Source organism: Pseudophryne corroboree, chromosome 3 (genome assembly GCF_028390025.1).
Source record: "Pseudophryne corroboree isolate aPseCor3 chromosome 3, aPseCor3.hap2, whole genome shotgun sequence".
Taxonomy (NCBI): Eukaryota; Metazoa; Chordata; class Amphibia; order Anura; family Myobatrachidae; genus Pseudophryne; species Pseudophryne corroboree.
In genome coordinates this window covers 157006369-157027151 of record NC_086446.1, presented here as the reverse complement: position 1 = coordinate 157027151, position 20783 = coordinate 157006369, and the positions used below count along the sequence as shown (strand labels likewise).

Below are 20783 nucleotides of genomic sequence, written 5' to 3'. Positions count from 1 at the left end.
TTTGTAAAGGGGGTATAAGAAATCAGTTTGAGGGGGAGAGAACTTGTTACGATAATAAGTTCTCTCGTCTTGTTGTTCTTCTTGTTCTGCTGTCCTCTCAAAGGTGCTGTCTCTCAGTCTTCCAAACGAACATTCTGGTGATGCAATATTCCTTCCTAACCGGCGATCTTTCTGTAAGGAGCAAAAAATCTGGCATTACCATTGGTCCAACTGAGGGGTGACATACCATCTTTAAACCATGGAAACATGAGTGGGAAGAGAGAGACAACAAAAAAACAAAAGAGATAGAGAACAATTCATGTGCATATATACATTACATAACTCGACAATAACCACCAATGAGAAAAGAGAAACAAAACATTTTTAAACATTGTCAACATTAAGAAAACATTGTTAGCATTATCAGGCTGTCATATCTACGTGTCTAATGGTCTCCTTGAGCAGTCCCTCCCCACCAGCACCTGCATTACTCCACTGTCTGTATCTGGCCAGAAATACATTGTGGCGGAGGTCATGCTGGGGTTTGGTAGACTTCTGCAAGGACCAAGTGGATATGCAATGTGTGAATTCTTACCAATACTCGTCAGAGATGGGGATAGAGAGAGAGAGAAAAAAAAAAAACATTTCACTGATACATTTACAACGTTTCACCTGGTCATTCCTGTGTCTTTCAGTGAATGACCTCCCAATTTATTAACAGTTACCTCAGGCTTACCATCAGTCGTATGATCACCTTTCTTGACTACCTATCATGGGTGTGGCTCAAAATTCTTCCTATGTGATCCCTGCTTGTAATTTGGTGTGTCATAACTTTTGCTCATTTTCATGTCTAGGGGGTCTGATTTTATGTGGGCTGTTGCAGTTACTGGCATAATGCCCTTCTCTTTTGCACAGATCACAAATCCTTAAGTTCCTCCATGTGCCAATGGCCTGGGGTTTTGGTTGATTTGATGCCTCCTCAAACGCTTGGATGCTCATCACCATCAACCGCTTTCCCTGTACCTACCTGATTCCTTGGATACCATGATTATGTCGTTGTCTAGGGAGTTGATATACCTTCTGTGAATCTTTGATCATACAGTTAGATCTTTCCTAGGATCTGGGTAATCAGACATGATTGATCTCAATTCTGTCCGGGACCAGGGATGGCGCATTGCACTGTCCTTGACGGGAATGGTTCCTTGATCGTCAGTCTTCCCATTGGGGACTGTGATCACCCTGACAGGACTAAACTCAATCACATCACCTTGTTTTGGTCTTACAATATGGGGTACATTTGTTTGTGCGTGATATAAAACATTGTACGTACCTGTGGACACGACCTCACCTGACCCTCCGTTAGGGGGTTTGATTATTGCCTTTACCAATTTGGTCGCGTCCACCTGGATGTCTTGTAGGATGGCTTCTGGAAGAGGTGCCAACATCGTTCTGGGCTCACTTTCTTGTTGGTAATCCTGAGGGAAGTTTAACATGGGGTGCGACTTGCACAGGTTAACATTTGTAATTTTTACACTTTCATTTTCATAAACATTATTACATTTAACACTTTCATTCTTAATACAGTTACTAAGTGCATTTTTATCGTACAACATTGTGCCATTTCTCTGCAACCATAATCCTCTTCAATGCCATGTCTCTCCTCTCAAGATGAAAGTTAGATATGTAAGTTACATTTCTTTGCATTTCACTTTCCTGTTGCCATAACTGCAAACAATCATCATGTTTAACTCGTTGTTTCCAGGATTTTATGAGACTGATCCTTTGCCTTAAATTATGCAACACCTCTGAGTCAAAACTACCTATCCCGGGAAATGGTGCCTTATCCCCCGCAGTCATTCGTGTCCGTTCATCACAAAAGGTCTCAGTGTGGGGACCATATTTCCCCCACATTACTAACCGAGCAGACCCTCGGGGTCTGCAAGCCTCTGGAGTCTGAATCCTGACCTCCGACCGTCTCTGTGTTGTGCACTTGGCTGCCATTGTGGACCTTTTTAACACAGAAAAACTTCCTAAAATGCACCAAACACAGAACTTCGTTGGAAATCCTTAAAGCTCTTCCACTGAACTTCTTCTGCTCCGGGTATCTCCGGTCCGCCTTCTAGCAGACACGTGTAGCCGTTGCAGGCCCTATCTCTAGAGATTTTCCTGAGAAAATTCCCTTCCTTTTTCTTTACACAAATCACGCTTGCATGTGCTCCCTACAACACGTATGAGGGCAAGATTTACGCATGGATATACGACCTCATATCACGTTGCGTTATTGGTCACACATACAACCGTGCGGTCCAATCGTACCACTTATAGACACTTGTTGCCCATAAATGGTAGGATCATTGGAGTCTCCCTACTGTGCTCCAAAACAGCCAGAGCGTAATACAACGAAAACTTTATCACACTCTGTTGCACGTTTTCACTCAGATCGTGCTCATCACGTTCCACATAGATCACACAGATCACAAAGTCCACAAAGCGGAATTCAATACCGTTTTATCACATAGATCACAAAGTCCACAAAGCGGGATTCAATACACTCATACCGTTTTCAACCCACTATCATTCTTATAGTTTTCTGATCAGAAAAATCATTTCCCGTAGTCTGATAGCTCTCCCCAGAGGCGTTACAGTAAAGTAAGGTATTTAAACTAAATTTTGGAAACTGAACAAATGTGTGCTATTGTCTTGTGGCTTCTGTATCGCCTTACTATAAGCGATATTTCACTATATAAACGCTTACCAAACACCACACAGTATCTTCTATGCTGTGTGCTTGTTTTTTTTTTTTCAGTTACTCCCTTACCTTTTTTTTTTTTTTTTAAATAGCAGCAAATTTTCTCAGCACGTTATCAATGCAAATGGCAAACAGGAAGGTGAGATATGTGAAAGTACACAGATGAAAATGCAATTCTAAATTAATCTAATAACATACATTGATGTAAGCACAGACATATAGACATTACATATATGTACTAATCACTTATTACATATATGAGACCTTATTCAGTGCTTCCAATTTGCATACGAATGTGCTTTCAAACTATCTGCGAATGCAATCTCCTTCACTGCTGGGAGAGAAAAAAAACAACAAACCAGTCACACAAGTTCATTTGCATTTCAATGGCCCATCTCACAACTAGCAGAGAATCCTAGAATCTTGGAGGTGAGAGGGGAAAAAGAAAAAAAACACAACAAAAAACAAAACAACATTTTTCATTAAGCCCTATCTGAACTATTTATAATGGACTATGACACTGGTTAAATAAATGCATTGGTAACTCATAAATGGTGATTTTTTTTTTTTTGACAGTGGATGGCTGATTGTTTCCTGAGTCAACTGAAAACCAGCCGCTCAGAAAAAAAAATTTTTTTTTGACCTTCCCAAAATGGCCGCTGCTCCTCCCTCTTCCACCTCCATGAGGGTCACACAAAATGGTGGACAGACCATGCGGCCTCTTGTCACAAAGAAAGTCATCATTCAAAACTCCTAAAGTTATTCTAGGCCTGAGTGTGTAGTTGGCACCAAATTGAAATAAAAACCAGATTTTCAAAGACAATAGCGTACTGTTCTTACCTCCGGTCCCGGATTCCCTCAGCACCCTTTACTAAGCGAAACAGACGCTTATCCAATCAGCACTGCAAGGAATATGATCCCGCCCTTTGCTGATGGATAATGTCTGCTGATATTACCTAGCAGAGATATGTGAAGGATAGGACGAGTCCCCCAATTTACAATGCTAAATTCCTTTGTCGTATAAACAACCCTTTATGAGGTCTAAGAACACTGTACGCTGTTTACTTAAGAAGTACCGTAAGGGTACACTAGTTGCGTAACGATCGCTCAGCCGTAGGCGAGACGCTCAAGCGTCACGTTCGCTCACGGCCCAGAGATCACAGGCAGGCACGCTATTGGCTGTTGACTAACGTAATGATTCGCTATGGCGTAGCAGACGCTCGAGACCACGAGGAGATCACCAGCAGCGCAGACGCTCACAACGCTATACCTTTATGTCTAAACCTTATACCAATGAAATACACAGAATACCTTAATGTGAGTACAGGGTGTAAGTGCAACCTTGTGTAACCTGACTAACTACAAAGCTGCTTGAGCGTCACCGACGCTCAAGTGAACACTTAACACTATAGGAAATACACAGATACTGGTTTAGGGTCCAAAGCCTATTAACTGTATTATATCTAATATACTTGTAAAAGAGAATCACAGTACAAATGATACACTACAATATAACAGAGACTACCTAACCAGATAACTACACAAGAAATACAATACAATACAATTACTATTTATGGGAAAATGGAAGGGGAAGAGAAGAAGAGAGAGATAGAGAGAAATGGCTCATGATAACATTAAATAAGAGACAACATGGTTGCAGATAAAACTACACATGTGGGAGACAATCGCTGCGCAGTTAGTCAATGCTGAATACAGCATGGGATGGAAGCTAGACTCCATTTTGAGAAACCTCCACTTGATTCCAAAGACCACACCACATGGCTGAAAGGGGGAGGGGAAGACATCCAGCAGCAGCCATTTTAGATGTGCAGGTCCAAACACATGGCACTTTATTCCAAAATGTCCAAGCCTCAAAACAATGCATATGTTCTGATTTTACAATTCCAAACCATCTAAATCACCTTTCACACTCTCAATCCAACTTCCTAGAACCATCTTATTAAATCTCCATAGGCAAACAAATACCACAAATGCTATGCTACAAGTTACATTCACACAGCTGCGCAAGCCTCACCATCCCCAAGCCATTTGTTTCTCCAAACCAACCACTCTATGCTTACCCATCATTCCACAACTACCCCACCCCAAAACACACATTTAAAACTACCCTATGCCAATCAGCCATGAGATATTGAAATTATGATACTTAGCCTTTGTTTCCCTGGAGGATCCAGCCATGCTTCTGAGCGCAGCCACATCACATCTGCTTCTCTGAGGCAAAACAGCAACACTGACTCTCACCTCCCCAGTTTGACCAGTACCTGGGGGAGGGGTCTTTCTTTCTCCTTTGTATTGAGTCACCATTCTCTTTGTATATGCTAATCAGGTTCAGCCCTGAAAACTTAGTAAAAGGTTGTCTTGAGCATCCATTGTTCTAACAATATGATCTTAGCTTTTATACATATAATCATATCTATCCGCTGCAATGTCCCACAACAACACAACAGGCCTCAAACTAACCCACACCTCATTCTGCTTGCTTCAATACCAAACATGATGTGTTTATCTGGTTCGGTTCGAATGATACACATCCATGACATTAATTCATTAGCCAATTCTAAATCTCCATGATGTCTGGTGCTGTTCATTATTATAACCATGTACTGTATGAAACAAGTGCCGAATCCATCTCAGTGCCATGTCCGAGCAAATGCGTGTGTTTCCATATATTGCTGTGCTCGCTGCGCATATTTGCAAGTATAGCGACTTATATGTGTGCAGTTTATATGGTCTCTCTATGTAATATTTGTGACTTTGACATACGGAAAGCGGTGATACATAGCATAGCCTGCCTAGGAACGAGTTGGTGTTTGCGAGATGCTGCTACTGGTGCCGCTGCTGTTGTTGCTGCGGGAGGCCATACATCTACCCAGTGGGCTTACAGTCATATAGTCCTTAGTCTGCCCTGTTCCACTTGTCCACATGTCCGTGGTTAAGTGGACACTGGATACAACCGCATTTTGTAGGACACTGGTGACTCTTTTTCTGACATCTGTGTACATTCTCGGTATCGCCTGCCTAGAGAAGTGGAACCTAGATGGGATTTGATACTGGGGACACAGTACCTCGAACAATTCTCTAAGTCCCACTGAACTAATAGCGGATAACGGACGCAAGTCTAACACTAACATAGCTGTCAAGGCCTCAGTTATCCGCTTTGCAAAAGGATGACTGCTGTCATATTTCATCTTCCTCACAAAGGACTGTTGGACAGTCAATTGCTTTCTGGAAGTAGTACAAGTGGTCTTCCGACTTCCCCTCTGGGGTGACGATCGACTCTCAGCAGCAACAACAGCAGCGGAATCAACAGCAGGCGTACCACTCAAGGATCCTACGGAGGAATCCCGGTTAGGAGAGGACTCCTCAGTCTTGCCAGTAACATGGCCTGCAGGACTACTGACGTTCCTGACTGGGTAGGAAGTTGACGTTGAGGGAGTTAGTGGTGTGGCTTGCAGGAGCTTGGGTACAGGAGGAAGAAGGGATTTAGGTGTCAGTGGACTGCTTACACTCTTACCCAAAGTTTCACAACTTGACACTGACTTCTGATGAATGCGCAGCAGGTGACGTATAAGGGAGGATGTTCTGAGGTGGTTAACATCCTTACCCCTACTTATTACTGATTGACAGAGGCAACAGATGGCTTGACACCTGTTGTCCGGATTTGTGGAGAAATAATTCCACACCCAAGAGGTGGCTTTTTTGGTAGTTTGCCCAGGCATCACAATGGGCTTCTTCGTCCCATGGACAACAGGTGTCTCCCCTGGTGCCTGATTTAAACAAACCACATCACCATCAGAATCCTCATCGTCAACTTCCTCCTCAGCGCCAACAACAACTTCAACAGTGACATCTTCAAATTGAATATCAGGAACTGGACTGTGGGTGCTCCTTCCAGCACTTGCAGGGGGCGTGCAAATGGTGGAAGGAGCCTCCTCTTCCCGTCCAGTGTTGGGAAGGTCAGGCATCGCAACCGCCGACACACTTGGACACTCCTTGGGGATTTGTGATACCATCTCAGAATGCACAGTTCTTTTCTGTGCTCTTTCCAGCTTAACTGTTTTAATTTTTCTAGCGGGAGGATGAGGGCTTCCATCTTCATGTGAAGCTGAACCACTAGCCATGAACATAGGCCATGGCCTCAGCCGTTCCTTGCCACTCCGTGTCGTAAATGGCATATTGGCAAGTTTACGTTTCTCCTCAGATGATTTAAATTTCTTTTTTTGGTTCTTTTTACTGAACTTTGGCTTTTTGGATTTTACATGCCCTCTAATATCACATTGGGCATCGGCCTTGGCAGACGACGTTGATGGCATTTCATCATCTACTGTATGTCATGGCTAGTGGCAGCAGCTTCAGCACTAGAAGGAAATGGTACTTGATCCCTCCCTATTTTATCTTCCAAATTTTTGTTCTCCATTATTTTTTGGGAGTTATATAAGACAATATGTGGCACAAGAATGACTGGAATGACTGATGGCCAGGACACTACCACTGGTCTGATGCAGCACAACACAGCAACAATGTAAGGGACTTGTGGTGGTTGTTGTTATTATTATTATATGGCAGCAGTGGGCATATAGCAGCAGCGTATACCACTGTGACTGCCTCATCACTGGAATGACTGATGGACAGGACACTACCACTGGTCTGATGCAGCACAACACAACAACACTGTAAGGGACTTGTGGTTGTTATTATTATTATTATTATTATTATTATTATTATAATACTCTAGCAGTGGACATATAGCAGCAGCGTATATCATCACTGGGATGACTGATGGACAGGACACTACCACTGATCTGATGCAGCACAACACAACAACACTGTAAGGGACTTGTGGTTGTTGTTGTTGTTATAATTATTATAATACTGTAGCAGTGGACATATAGCAGCAGCGTATATAGTCACTGGAATGACTGATGGACAGGACACTGCCACTGGTCTGATGCAGCACAACACAACAACACTGTAAGGGACTTGTGGTTGTTGTTATTACAGGTTGAGTATCCCATATCCAAATATTCCGAAATACGGACTTTTTTGAGTGAGAGTGATATAGGGAAACCTTTGTTTCTCTGACGTCCTAAGTGGATGCTGGGACTCCGTAAGGACCATGGGGAATAGCGGCTCCGCAGGAGACTGGGCACAACTAAAGAAAGCTTTAGGACTACCTGGTGTGCACTGGCTCCTCCCCCTATGACCCTCCTCCAGACGTTAGTTAGAATCTTGTGCCCGGCCGAGCTGGATGCACACTAGGAGGCTCTCCTGAGCTCCTAGAAAGAAAGTAATAGTTTAGGTTTTTTATTTTCAGTGAGATCTGCTGGCAACAGACTCACTGCTACGAGGGACTAAGGGGAGAAGAAGCAAACCTACATGCTTGCAGCTAGCTTGGGCTTCTTAGGCTACTGGACACCATTAGCTCCAGAGGGATCGAACACAGGGCCCGACCTCGATCGTCCGGTCCCGGAGCCGCGCCGCCGTCCCCCTTACAGAGCCAGAAGCAAGAAGTTGGTCCGGAAAATCGGCGGCAGAAGACTTCGGTCTTCAACAAGGTAGCGCACAGCACTGCAGCTGTGCGCCATTGCTCCTCATGCACACCTCACACCAGTGGCGGAACTAGCAAGCGGTGGGCCCAGGTGCGACAAAATGCTTTGGGCCCCCCCATCCCATCCAAGTCCACCCCCTCACCCCTTGAGAGGATCTGGTGAGGGAGACCTGCTCAGGGCCAGAGAAATGGATACCTAGCAACAGTACCGTAACTAGACATTTTAGCACTGTGTGCAAGAAATGGCATCGGAGCCCCACCCCTGCATGCAAAACAGGGGCAGTGCGCGCCGTAGGCGCGCGCAAAAATACATAGTGGCGTGGCTTCGCGGGGAAGGGGTGTGGCCACAAAATAATACCAATTCCTAAAACGGTGCACAGTAGTCTCCATTCTTCAAATTACGCCACACAGTAGCACCACTACACCAGGTAGAGACCCTTTTACACCTTACAGCGAACAGATTCCTCTTTTTACACATTACGGCAGGCAGATTCCCCATTTTTACACATTACGGCAGGCAGATTCCCCATTTTTACACATTACGGCAGGCAGATTCTCCCTTTTTACACATTGCGGCAGGCAGATTCCCCATTTTTACACATTGCGGCAGGCAGTCCCCCATTTTTACACATAGCGGCAGGCAGTCCCCCATTTTTACACATAGCGGCAGGCAGTCCCAACAAATAAAGAAAGAAAGAGACAGAAAGAAATAAAGAAAGAAAGAGACAGAAAGAAAGAAAGAAATAAAGAGAGAGAAAGAAAGTAGAATCATACTTACCTTCTCCGCTGACTCAGGCTCCTCGTGCAGCTTGACGATTCTTGGCAGTAGACGAGGTGGAGGAGGGAGCCGCAGCAGCGCTGTGTTATTGGTGGAGGCGCTGCTGCTGCTGCCCCCCTGCTTCACTATAGGCTGTTCTCGGAAGACAGCCTATAGTGAAGCAGAGGGGCAGCAGCAGCAGCGCCTCCACCAGTAACAAAGCGCTGCTGCGGCTCCCTCCTTCACCTCCGTCCTCCTCCTTCCCCCGTCCGTGCCGCTGCTCTTCTCCTCTGTGGGCGGCTGTGCGCTGCGGGCAGCGGTTCCCCGCAGCGCACAGCGGCATGTAATGAGTCAGTTTGACTCATTACATGCTCGGGCCCCTGGACAGAGGCGGGCCCCAGTGCAACGCACTGCTTGCCCTGCCGGTAGTTCCGCCTCTGCCTCACACTCCGGTCACTGATGGGTGCAGGGCGCTGGGGGGGGGGGCGCCCTGAGCAGCAATATAATATACCTTGGCTGGAAAATCTACACCATGGCCCTCATTCCGAGTCGTTCGCTCGGTAATTTTCTTCGCATCGCAGCGTTTTTCTGCTTAGTACGCATGCGCAATGTTCGCACTGCGACTGCGCCAAGTAATTTTGCTATGAAGATAGTTTTTTTACTCACAGCTTTTTCTTCGCTCCGGCGATCGTAGTGTGATTGACAGGAAATGGGTGTTACTGGGCGGAAACACTGCGTTTTATGGGCGTGTGGATAAAAACGCTACCGTTTCCGGAAAAAACGTGGGAGTGGCTGGAGAAACGGAGGAGTGTCTGGGCGAACGCTGGGTGTGTTTATGACGTCAAACCAGGAACGCCAAGCAGTGAACTGATCGCAGATGCCGAGTAAGTCTGAAGCTACTCTGAAACTGCTAAGTAGTTTGTAATCGCAATATTGCGAATACATCGTTCGCAATTTTAAGAAGCTAAGATTCACTCCCAGTAGGCGGCGGCTTAGCGTGTGTAACTCTGCTAAAATCGCCTTGCGAGCGAACAACTCGGAATGAGGGCCCATATATAGTCAGGAAGGCTATATAGGTGTAAAAATACCCCTGCCAGAGATCCAGTAAAATGGGGAGAAAGTCAGTTGAAATAGGGGCGGGGCTATCTCCCTCAGCACACTGGCTCCATTTTCTCTTCACAGTGCAGCTGGAAGACAGCTCCCCAGGCTCTCCCCTGTAGTTTTCAGACTCAAAGGGTTAAAAAGAGAGGGGAGGCACTAAATTTAGGCGCAGTATTACATATATATAAGCAGCTATAGGGGAAAAATCACTCAGTTATAGTGTTAATCCCTGTGTTATATAGCGCTCTGGTATGTGCTGGCATACTCTCCCTCTGTCTCCCCAAAGGGCTTTTGTGGGGTCCTGTCCTCAGTCAGAGCATTTCCTGTGTGTGTGCGGTGTGTCGGTACGGCTGTGTCGACATGTTTGATGAGGAGGCTTATGTGGAGGCGGAGCAGGTGCCGATAAATGTGATGTCACCCCCTGTGGGGCCGACACCTGAATGGATGGTAATGTGGAAGGAATTACGTGACAGTGTCGACTCTTTACATAAGAGATTTGACGACATAACAGATGTGGGACAGCCAGCTTCTCAGCTCGTGCCTGCCCATGCGTCTCAAAAGCCATCAGGGGCTCTAAAACGCCCGCTACCTCAGATGGCAGACACAGACGTCGACACGGATACCGACTCCAGTGTCGACGAGGAGGAGACTACTGTACATTCCAATAGAGCCACCCATTATATGATTGCGGCAATGAAAAAGGTATTGCACATTTCTGATGTTACCCCAGGTACCACAAAAAAGGGTATAATGTTTGGGGAGAAAAAACTACCAGTGGTTTTTCCCCCATCTGATAAATTAAATGAAGTGTGTGAAGAAGCGTGGGCTTCCCCTGATAAGAAAATGGTAATTTCTAAAAAGTTACTAATAGCGTACCCTTTCCCGCCAGAGGACAGGTTACGCTGGGAGACACCCCCTAGGGTGGATAAAGCGCTCACACGACTATCAAAGAAGGTGGCACTGCCGTCTCCGGACACGGCCGCCCTCAAGGAACCTGCCAATAGAAAGCAGGAGGCTATCCTGAAGTCTGTTTATACACACTCAGGCATTATACTGCGACCAGCTATTGCTTCAGCATGGATGTGCTGTGCTGCAGCTGCGTGGTCAGATTCCCTGTCAGAAAATATTGATACCTTAGACAGGGACACTATATTGCTAACCATAGAGCATATAAAAGACGCGGTTCTGTATATGAGAGATGCAGAGAGGGATATTTGCCGGCTGGCATCTAGAATAAATGCACTGTCCATTTCTGCCAGAAGGGGTTTATGGACCCGGCAGTGGACAGGGGATGCAGATTCTAAAAGGCACATGGAAGTTTTGCCTTACAAGGGTGAGGAGTTATTTGGGGATGGTCTCTCGGACCTAGTTTCCACAGCGACAGCTGGAAAATCAGCATTTTTACCCCATGTCCCCTCACAGCAAAAGAAAGCACCATATTATCAGGTACAGTCCTTTCGGCCCCAGAAAGGCAAGCGGGTTAAAGGCGCGTCCTTTTTACCCAGAGGCAGAGGTAGAGGGAAAAAGCTGCAAAATACAGCCAGTTCCCAGGAACAAAAGTCCTCCCCCGCTTCCGCTAAGTCCACAGCATGACGCTGGGGCTCCACTGGCGGAGCCAGGTGCGGTGGGGGCCCGTCTCAAGTGCTTCAGCGATCAGTGGGCTTGCTCACAGGTGGATCCCTGGATTCTACAAGTAGTGTCTCAGGGATACAAGCTGGAATTCGAGACGTCTCCCCCTCGCCGTTTCCTAAAATCTGCCTTGCCAACGTCTCCCTTGGACAGGGATGCTGTGATAGAGGCAATTCACAAGCTGTATTCGCAGCAGGTGATAGTCAAGGAACCCCTCCTTCAACAAGGGAGGGGTTACTATTCCACAATGTTTGTGGTACCGAAACCGGACGGTTCGGTGAGACCCATTTTAAATTTAAAATCTTTGAACACGTATATAAAACGGTTCAAGTTCAAGATGGAATCGCTCAGGGCGGTTATCTCAAGCCTGGAGGAAGGGGATTACATGGTATCACTGGACATCAAGGATGCTTACCTGCATGTCCCCATTTACTCTCCTCACCAGGAGTACCTCAGATTTGTGGTACAGGACTGTCAATACCAATTCCAGACGCTGCCGTTTGGTCTGTCCACGGCACCGAGGGTGTTTACCAAGGTAATGGCCGAGATGATGATACTCCTGCGAAAAAAGGGAGTTATAATTATCCCGTACTTGGACGATCTCCTGATAAAGGCGAGGTCCAAGGAACAGTTGTTGATCGGAGTAGCACTTGCTCGGCAGGTGCTACAACAGCACGGCTGGATCCTGAATATTCCAAAGTCGCAGCTGGTTCCTGCAACACGTCTATTGTTCCTGGGGATGGTTCTGGACACAGAACAGAAAAGGGTGTTTCTCCCGGAGGAGAAGGACAAGGAGTTGTCATCGCTAGTCAGAGACCTCCTAAGACCAAAGCAGGTGTCGGTGCACCACTGCACGCGAATCCTGTGAAAGATGGTAGCTTCTTACGAAGCAATTCCGTTCGGAAGGTTCCATGCACGAATCTTTCAGTGGGATCTGTTGGACAAGTGGTCCGGATCGCATCTTCAGATGCATCAGAGGATAACCCTGTCTGCAAGGACCAGGGTGTCTCTACTGTGGTGGCTGCAGAGTGCTCATCTTCTGGAGGGCCGCAGATTCGGCATACAGGACTAGGTCCTGGTAACCACGGACGCCAGCCTTCGAGGCTGGGGAGCAGTCACACAGGGAAGAAATTTCCAGGGACTATGGTCAAGCCAGGAAATGTCCCTACACTAGTACACATAAATATTCTGGAACTAAGAGCCAATTACAATGCCCTAAGTCAGGCAAGACCCCTGCTTCAAAGTCAGCCAGTACTGATTCAGTCAGACAACATCACGGCGGTTGCCCATGTAAACCGACAGGGCGGCACGAGAAGCAGGATGGCGATGGCAGAAGCCACGAGGATTCTCCGATGGGAAATCACGTGTTAGCACTGTCGGCAGTGTTTATTCCGGGAGTGGACAACTGGGAAGCAGACTTCCTCAGCAGACACGACCTCCACCTGGGAGAGTGGGGACTTCATCCAGAAGTCTTCCGGCTGATTACAAACCGATGGGAAAGGCCACAGGTGGGCATGATGGCGTCCCGCCTCAACAAAAAGCTAGAAAACTATTGCGCCAGGTCAAGGGACCCTCAGGCGATAGCGGTGGACGCTCTAGTGACACCGTGGTTGTACCGGTCGGTTTATGTGTTTCCTCCTCTTCCTCTCATACCAAGGGTGCTGAGGATAATAAGAAGGAGAAGAGTAAGAACTATACTCATTGTTCCGGATTGGCCAAGAAGAGCTTGGTACCCAGAACTTCAAGAAATGATCTCAGAGGACCCATGGCCTCTACCGCTCAGACAAGACCTGCTGCAGCAGGGGCCTTGTCTGTTCCAAGACTTACCGCGGCAGCGTTTGACGGCATGGCGGTTGAACACCGGATCCTGAAGGAAAAGGGCATTCCGGAGGAAGTCATTCCTACGCTGATCAAAGCCAGGAAGGACGTGACCGCAAAATATTATCACCGCATATGGCGAAAATATGTTGCTTGGTGTGAGGCCAGGAAGGCCCCAACGGAGGAATTTCAACTGGGTCGATTCCTGCACTTCCTACAGTCAGGGGATACTATGGGCCTCAAATTGGGGTCCATTAAGGTCCAGATTTCGGCTCTGTCGATTTTCTTCCAAAAAGAACTGGCTTCCCTGCCGGAAGTTCAGACTTTTGTTAAAGGAGTGCTGCATATTCAGCCTCCTTTTGTGCCTCCAGTGGCACCTTGGGATCTCAACGTGGAGTTAAAATATCTCAGTGGAAAGTGGTCATGCTATTGGCCCTGGCTTCGGCCAGGCGTGTGTCAGAGTTGGCGGCTTTGTCATGTAAAAGCCCTTATCTGATTTTCCATATGGATAGGGCGGAATTGAGGACTCGTCCCCAATTTCTGCCTAAGGTGGTTTCAGCGTTTCATTTGAACCAACCTATTGTGGTGCCTGCGGCTACTAGGGACTTGGAGGATTCCAAGTTGCTGGATGTAGTCAGGGCCCTGAAAATTTATGTTTCCAGAACGGCTGGAGTCAGGAAAACTGACTCGCTGTTTATCCTCTACGCACCAAACAAGATGGGTGCTCCTGATTCAAAGCAGACTATTGCTCGCTGGATATGTAGCACAATTCAGCTTGCACATTCTGCGGCGGGACTGCCGCATCCTAGATCAGTAAAAGCCCATTCCACGAGGAAGGTGGGCTCTTCTTTGGCGGCTGCCCGAGGGGTCTCGGCTTTACAACTTTGCCGAGCTGCTACTTGGTCGGGGACAAACACATTTGCAAGATTTTACAAGTTTGACACCCTGGCTGAGGAGGACCTGGAGTTCGCTCATTCGGTGCTGCAGAGTCATCCGCACTCTCCCGCCCGTTTGGGAGCTTTGGTATAATCCCCATGGTCCTTACGGAGTCCCAGCATCCACTTAGGACGTCAGAGAAAATAAGATTTTACTCACCGGTAAATCTATTTCTCATAGTCCGTAGTGGATGCTGGGCGCCCATCCCAAGTGCGGATTGTCTGCAATACTTGTACATAGTTATTGTTAACTAAAGGGTTATTATTGAGAGCCATCTGTGCAGAGGCTCCGTTGTTGTCATACTGTTAACTGGGTATAATATCACGAGTTGTACGGTGTGATTGGTGTGGCTGGTATGAGTCTTACCCGGGATTCAAAATCCTTCCTTATTGTGTCAGCTCTTCCAGGCACAGTATCCTAACTGAGGTCTGGAGGAGGGTCATAGGGGGAGGAGCCAGTGCACACCAGGTAGTCCTAAAGCTTTCTTTAGTTGTGCCCAGTCTCCTGCGGAGCCGCTATTCCCCATGGTCCTTACGGAGTCCCAGCATCCACTACGGACTACGAGAAATAGATTTACCTGTGAGTAAAATCTTATTTTTTTGATGGCTCAATGTACACAAACTTTGTTTAATACACAAAGTTATTAAAAATATTGTATTAAATGACCTTCAGGCTGTGTGTATAAGGTGTATATGAAACATAAATGAATTGTGTGAATGTAGACACACTTTGTTTAATGCACAAAGTTATAAAAAATGCTGGCTAAAATGACCTTCAGGCTGTGTGTATAAGGTGTATATGTAACATAAATGCATTCTGTGCTTAGATTTAGGTTCCATCACCATGATATCTCATTATGGTATGCAATTATTCCAAAATACGGAAAAATCCCATATCCAAAATACCTCTGGTCCCAAGCATTTTGGATAAGGGAGACTCAACCTGTATTATTATTATTATTATTATTATTATTATAATAATACTGTAGCAGTGGACATATAGCAGCAGTGTATATCATCACTGGAATGACTGATGGACAGGACACTATCACTGGTCTGATGCAGCACAACACAACAACACTGTAAGGAACTTGTGGTTGTTGATATATTTATTATAATACTGTAGCAGTGGATATATAGCAGCAGCGTATATCATCACTGGAATGACTGATGGCCAGGACACTACCACTGGTCTGATGCAGCACAACACAACAACACTGTAAGGGACTTGTGGTTGTTCTTATAATTATAATACTGTAGCAGTGGACATATAGCAGCAGCGTATATCGTCACTGGAATGACTGATGGACAGGACACTACCACTGGTCTGATGCAGCACAACACAACAACACTGTAAGGGACTTGTGGTTGTTGTTATTATTATTATTATTATTATACTGTAGCAGTGGACATATAACAGCAGCGTATATCGTCACTGGAATGACTGATGGATAGGACACTACCACTGGTCTGATGCAGCACAACACAACACAACACCACTTTATACAGCTACACTGGATATATGGCAGCAGAGGACACCAACACTGTGACTGGATGGACTGATGCAGCACAATAGAATGACTACACTGCACAGCACAACACAGCACAAGATTCGCCACCCCACTTTCCCACCCCCACACAGACACTGAACACTGAGGACACGTCCTCTCAATACACTCTCCGAGACTGGAGTGAAAATAGCCGTGACGCGCGGCTCCTTATATGGAATCCAAATCCCGCGAGAATCCGACAGCGTTTTGCCGCGTTCGGGTTTCCGAGTCAGGCGGGAAAACCCGAGCCTGGCTCGGAACCAAACACTCGGAAGGCAAAGTCTGGTAGGGTTCGGTTCTCTGAGAACCGAACCCGCTCATCTCTAATTATAACTGGGAAAATGGTGGTCATTTAAAGAGGTATGGTTGTTTGAATATATAATGTATTTTTTGTCATTGAAGAGGATACTTAAACATGTTTCCATGTGATGTGCTGGCATATAATTCTTTAAAGAATGCATATGGTAAATTTAGAATTAGTACACTTAACAAAATGTATATAATGTTTCAGTACTGCATTTACACTAACAATGATACCCTTTGTACAATATATAGTGGGCAGTATGGATGATGGAATGTTTAGCTTTACTGCCTCACAGCACTGAGGTCATGGGTTTGATTCCCACCATGGCCCTAACTGTGTGGAGTTTGTATAATCTCCCCATACTTGGGTGGGTTTACTCCGGGTACTCTGGTTTCTTCCCACAATCCAAAGATATACAGGTAGGTTAATTGTCTCCAAACAAAATTAACCCTAGTGTGAAAATGTCTGCATGTACATGCGGTAGGGATTATAGATTGTAGAGATGAGCGGGTTCAGATCTCAGAGATCAGAAACACCCCCAAATTTCACGATCCGAACTGGGATCCGAGCCCAGCTTGAGACTTCCCCAGACTCGGATCCAAAAACAAGGCAAAACATCATCATCCTGCTGTCGGATTCTTGCGTGTTTTGGATTCCATATAAGGAGCCACGTGTCACCGTCATTTTCACTCCGGACTTAGAGAGTGAGGGAGACAGACCTCTGCCTCTCTGGGTGGTGGCGTCGGGTTGGGCCAGTGTGTGCTCTTTAGGGGTGCTGTCCTGTGCTGTAAGGGGTGTTGTACAGGGTTGCTGTCCTGGGGTGTCCTGTGCTGTTTGGGGTGCTGTAGAGGGGTGCTGTCCTGTGGTGTCCTGTGCTGTTTGGAGTGCTGTCCTGGGGTGTCCTGTGCTGTTAGTGGTGCTGTACAAGGGTGTTGCTGTCCTGTGCTGTACATGGGGTGTTGCTGTCATGTGCAGTACAGGGGCACTGTTCTGTGTGCTGTAAAAATACAGGGGTGTTGTAAAAATAAAGGAACACTGGCCCTGTCCTGTATGCTGTAAAAATACAGAGGTGTTTTTAAAATACAGGGGTGCTGTGTCCCTGTCCTGTATGCTGTAAATATACAGGGGTATTGTAAAAATAAAGGAACACTGGACCTGTTCTGTATGCTATAAAAATACAGGGGTATTGTAAAAATAAAGGAACACTGGCCCTGTCCTGTATGCTGTACAACTACAGGGGTGTTGTAAAAATAAAGGAACACTAGCCCTGTCCTGTATGCTGTAAAAATACAAGGGTGCGGTGAAAATACAGGGTTGCTGTGTCCCTGCCCTGTATGCTGTAAAAATAAAGAGGTGTTGTAAACATAAAGGAACACTGGCCATGTCCTGTATGCTGTAAAAATAAAGGGGTGTTGTTAAAATACAGGAGTGCTGTGAAAATACAGGGGTGCTGTGTTCCTGTCCTATATGCTGTAAAAATACAGGGGTGTTGTAAAAATACAGGGGTGCTGGCCCTGTCCTGTATGTTGTAAAAATACAGGGGAGTTGTTAAAATACAGTTGTGCTGTAAAAATACAGGGGTGCTGTGTACCTGTCCAGTATGTTGTAAAAATACAGGGGTGTTGTAAAAATAAAGGAACACTGGCCCTGTCCTGTATGCTGTAAAAATACAGGGGTGTTGTTAAAATACAGGGGTGTTGTAAAAATACCGGGGTGTGGGCCCTGTCGTGTATGCTGTAAAAATACAGGGGTGTTGTTAAAATACAGTGGTGCTGTGAAAATACAGGGGTGCTGTGTCCCTGTCCAGTAAGCTGTAAAATACAGGGGTGTTGTAAAAGTAAAAGAACACTGGCCCTGTCCTGTATGCTGTAAAAATACAGGGGTGTTGTAAAAATAAAGAAACACTGGCCCTGTCCGTTATGCTGTAAAAATACAGGGGTGCTGTGAAAATATCAATGGGTACTGTTCTGTTTGCTGTAAAAATAAAGGGACACTGATCTGTGTGCTGTAATAATAAAGGGGGTCTGTCCTATGAAATGGAGAACAAAAATTTGGAGGAATAATTTGTGAAAGCTGAAGCTGCTGCTGCTGCCACCAGTTATGACATTGACGATGCAATTTCATCAACGTCGTCTGCTAAGGCCGGTGCCCAATGTCATAGAGGGCATGTAAAATCCAAGAGGCAAAAATTAATAACCAAAAAAACAAGAAATTATCTGATGTGAAACGAAAAATTGGCAATATGCCATTCACGACACGAAGTGGCAAGGAAAGGTTAAGGCCTTAGCCTATGTTCATGACTGGTGGTTCAGCTTCTCATGAAGATGGAAGCCAACCTCCCTCTCAAAAAAATTAAAAAATAAAGCTTGTTAAAGCACAGGAAAAAACAACTCTACGTTCATATTTGGAGATATCACAAATCCCTAAGGAGAGTCCAAGTGTGTTCCAATATCTAGGCCTGACCTTCCCAAGACTGTGTGGGAAGAGGAGGCTCCTACCACCATTTGCACACCCTCTGCAAGTGCTGGGAGGAGCACCGCCAGTCCAGTTGCTGATATTGAGATTGAGGATGTCACTATAGAAGTACACCAGAATGAGGAGGATTCTGATGGTGGTGTGGTTTGTTTGAATAAGGCAACAGTGGAGACAGTTGTTGTCCATGGGATGAAAAAGCCCATTGTCATGCCTGGGCAAAATACCAAAAAAGCCACTTCCTCGGTATGGAATTATTTATCCACAAATCCGGACAACATGTGTCAAGCCATGTGTTGCCTTTGTCAATCCATAATAAGTAGGGGTAAGGACGTTAACCACCTAGGAACATCCTCCCTTATATGTCACCTGCAGTGCATTCATCATAAGTCACTGTCAAGTTCAAAAACTTTGGGTGAGAGCGTAACCTAAATCCCTTTTTCCTGTTGTATCCAAGTTCCTGCAATCCACACCACCAACTCTCTTAATGTCAATTTCCTCCTCAGTTGGGAACGGAAGTCCTACTGTAAAAATACAGGGGTGTGGAAGTGGGGTATATGGGTGGGTATCACTAGTTTGTGACACTCACAGATGATGCTATGAGGATAACGCACATTTACTTCCTGAGAAACAGATGTAAAGTTACAAGTAGAGATGTGCAGCGGGCATTTTTCATGTTTTGTGTTTTGGTTTTGGATTCGAGTCTGCGGTCGTGTTTTGGATTCAGATGCGTTTTGGCAAAACCACCCTTTCGGGTTTTAGATTCGGATGTGTTTTGGATTCAGGTGATTTTTTTTAAAAACCTCAAAAACAGCTAAAATCATAGAATTTGGGGATAATTTTGATCCTAACGTATTATTAACCTCAATAACCATAATTTCCACTCATTTCCAGTCTATTCTGAACACCTCACAATATTATTTTTAGTCCTAAAATTTGCACCGAGGTCGCAGGATGACTAAGCTAAGCTGCCAAGTGGGTGGCACAAATACCTGGCCCATCTAGGAGTGGCACTGCAGTGGCAGACAGGATGGCACTTAAAAAAATAGTCCCCAAACAGCACATGATGCAAAGATAAAAAAAAAGAGGTGCAAGATGGAATTGTCCTTGGGCCCTCCTACCCACCCTTATGTTGTATAACCAGGACATGCACACTTTAACAAACCAATCATTTCAGCGACAGGGTCTGCCACATGACTGTGGCTGAAATGACTGGTTGGTTTGGGCCCCCACCAACAAAGAAGCAATTAATCTCTCCTTGCACAAACTGGCTCTACAGAGGCAAGATGTCCACCTCATCATCATCCTCTGATTCCTCACCCCTTTCACTGTGTACACCCTCCTCCTCACAGAGTATTAATTCGTCCCTACTGGAATCCACCATCACAGGTCCCTGTGCACTTTCTGGAGGCAATTGCTGGTAAATGTCTCCATGGAGGAATTTATAATTAATTTTGATGAACATCATCTTCTCCACATTTTCTGGAAGTAATCTCCTATGCCGATCGCTGACAAGGTGACCGGCTGAACTAAACACTCTTTCGGAGTACACACTGGAGGGGGGGGGGGGGGGGGCAACTTAGGTAAAATAAAGACAGTTTATGCAAGGGCCTCCAAATTGCCTCTTTTTCCTGCCAGTATACATACGGACTGTCTGACATGCCTACAGTGATGCTGTCCCCCATATAGTCCTCCACCATTCGTTCAATGGCGACAGAATCATATGCAGTGACAGTAGACGACATGTCAGTAATCGTTAGCAGGTCCTTCACTCTGTCTTAGCTCCTCCTTCAATCTCTCCAGCTGATTCTGCAAATGCCTGATGAGGGGAATGACCTGACTTAGGCTGGCTGTGTCTGAACTGACTTCACGTGTGGCAAGTTCGAAGGGTTGGAGAACCTTGCACAACATGGAAATCAT

The 20783-nt window shown here is 45.8% G+C and overlaps 1 protein-coding gene across 1 annotated transcript in view; it reads right to left on the bottom strand.

The window, feature by feature from the left end:
- The window catches only part of LOC135054982 (dorsalin-1-like), a 262982-nt gene that overhangs the window by 53734 nt on the left and 188465 nt on the right, over positions 1–20783 (bottom strand). The gene's annotated exons all lie outside the window — the stretch shown is intronic.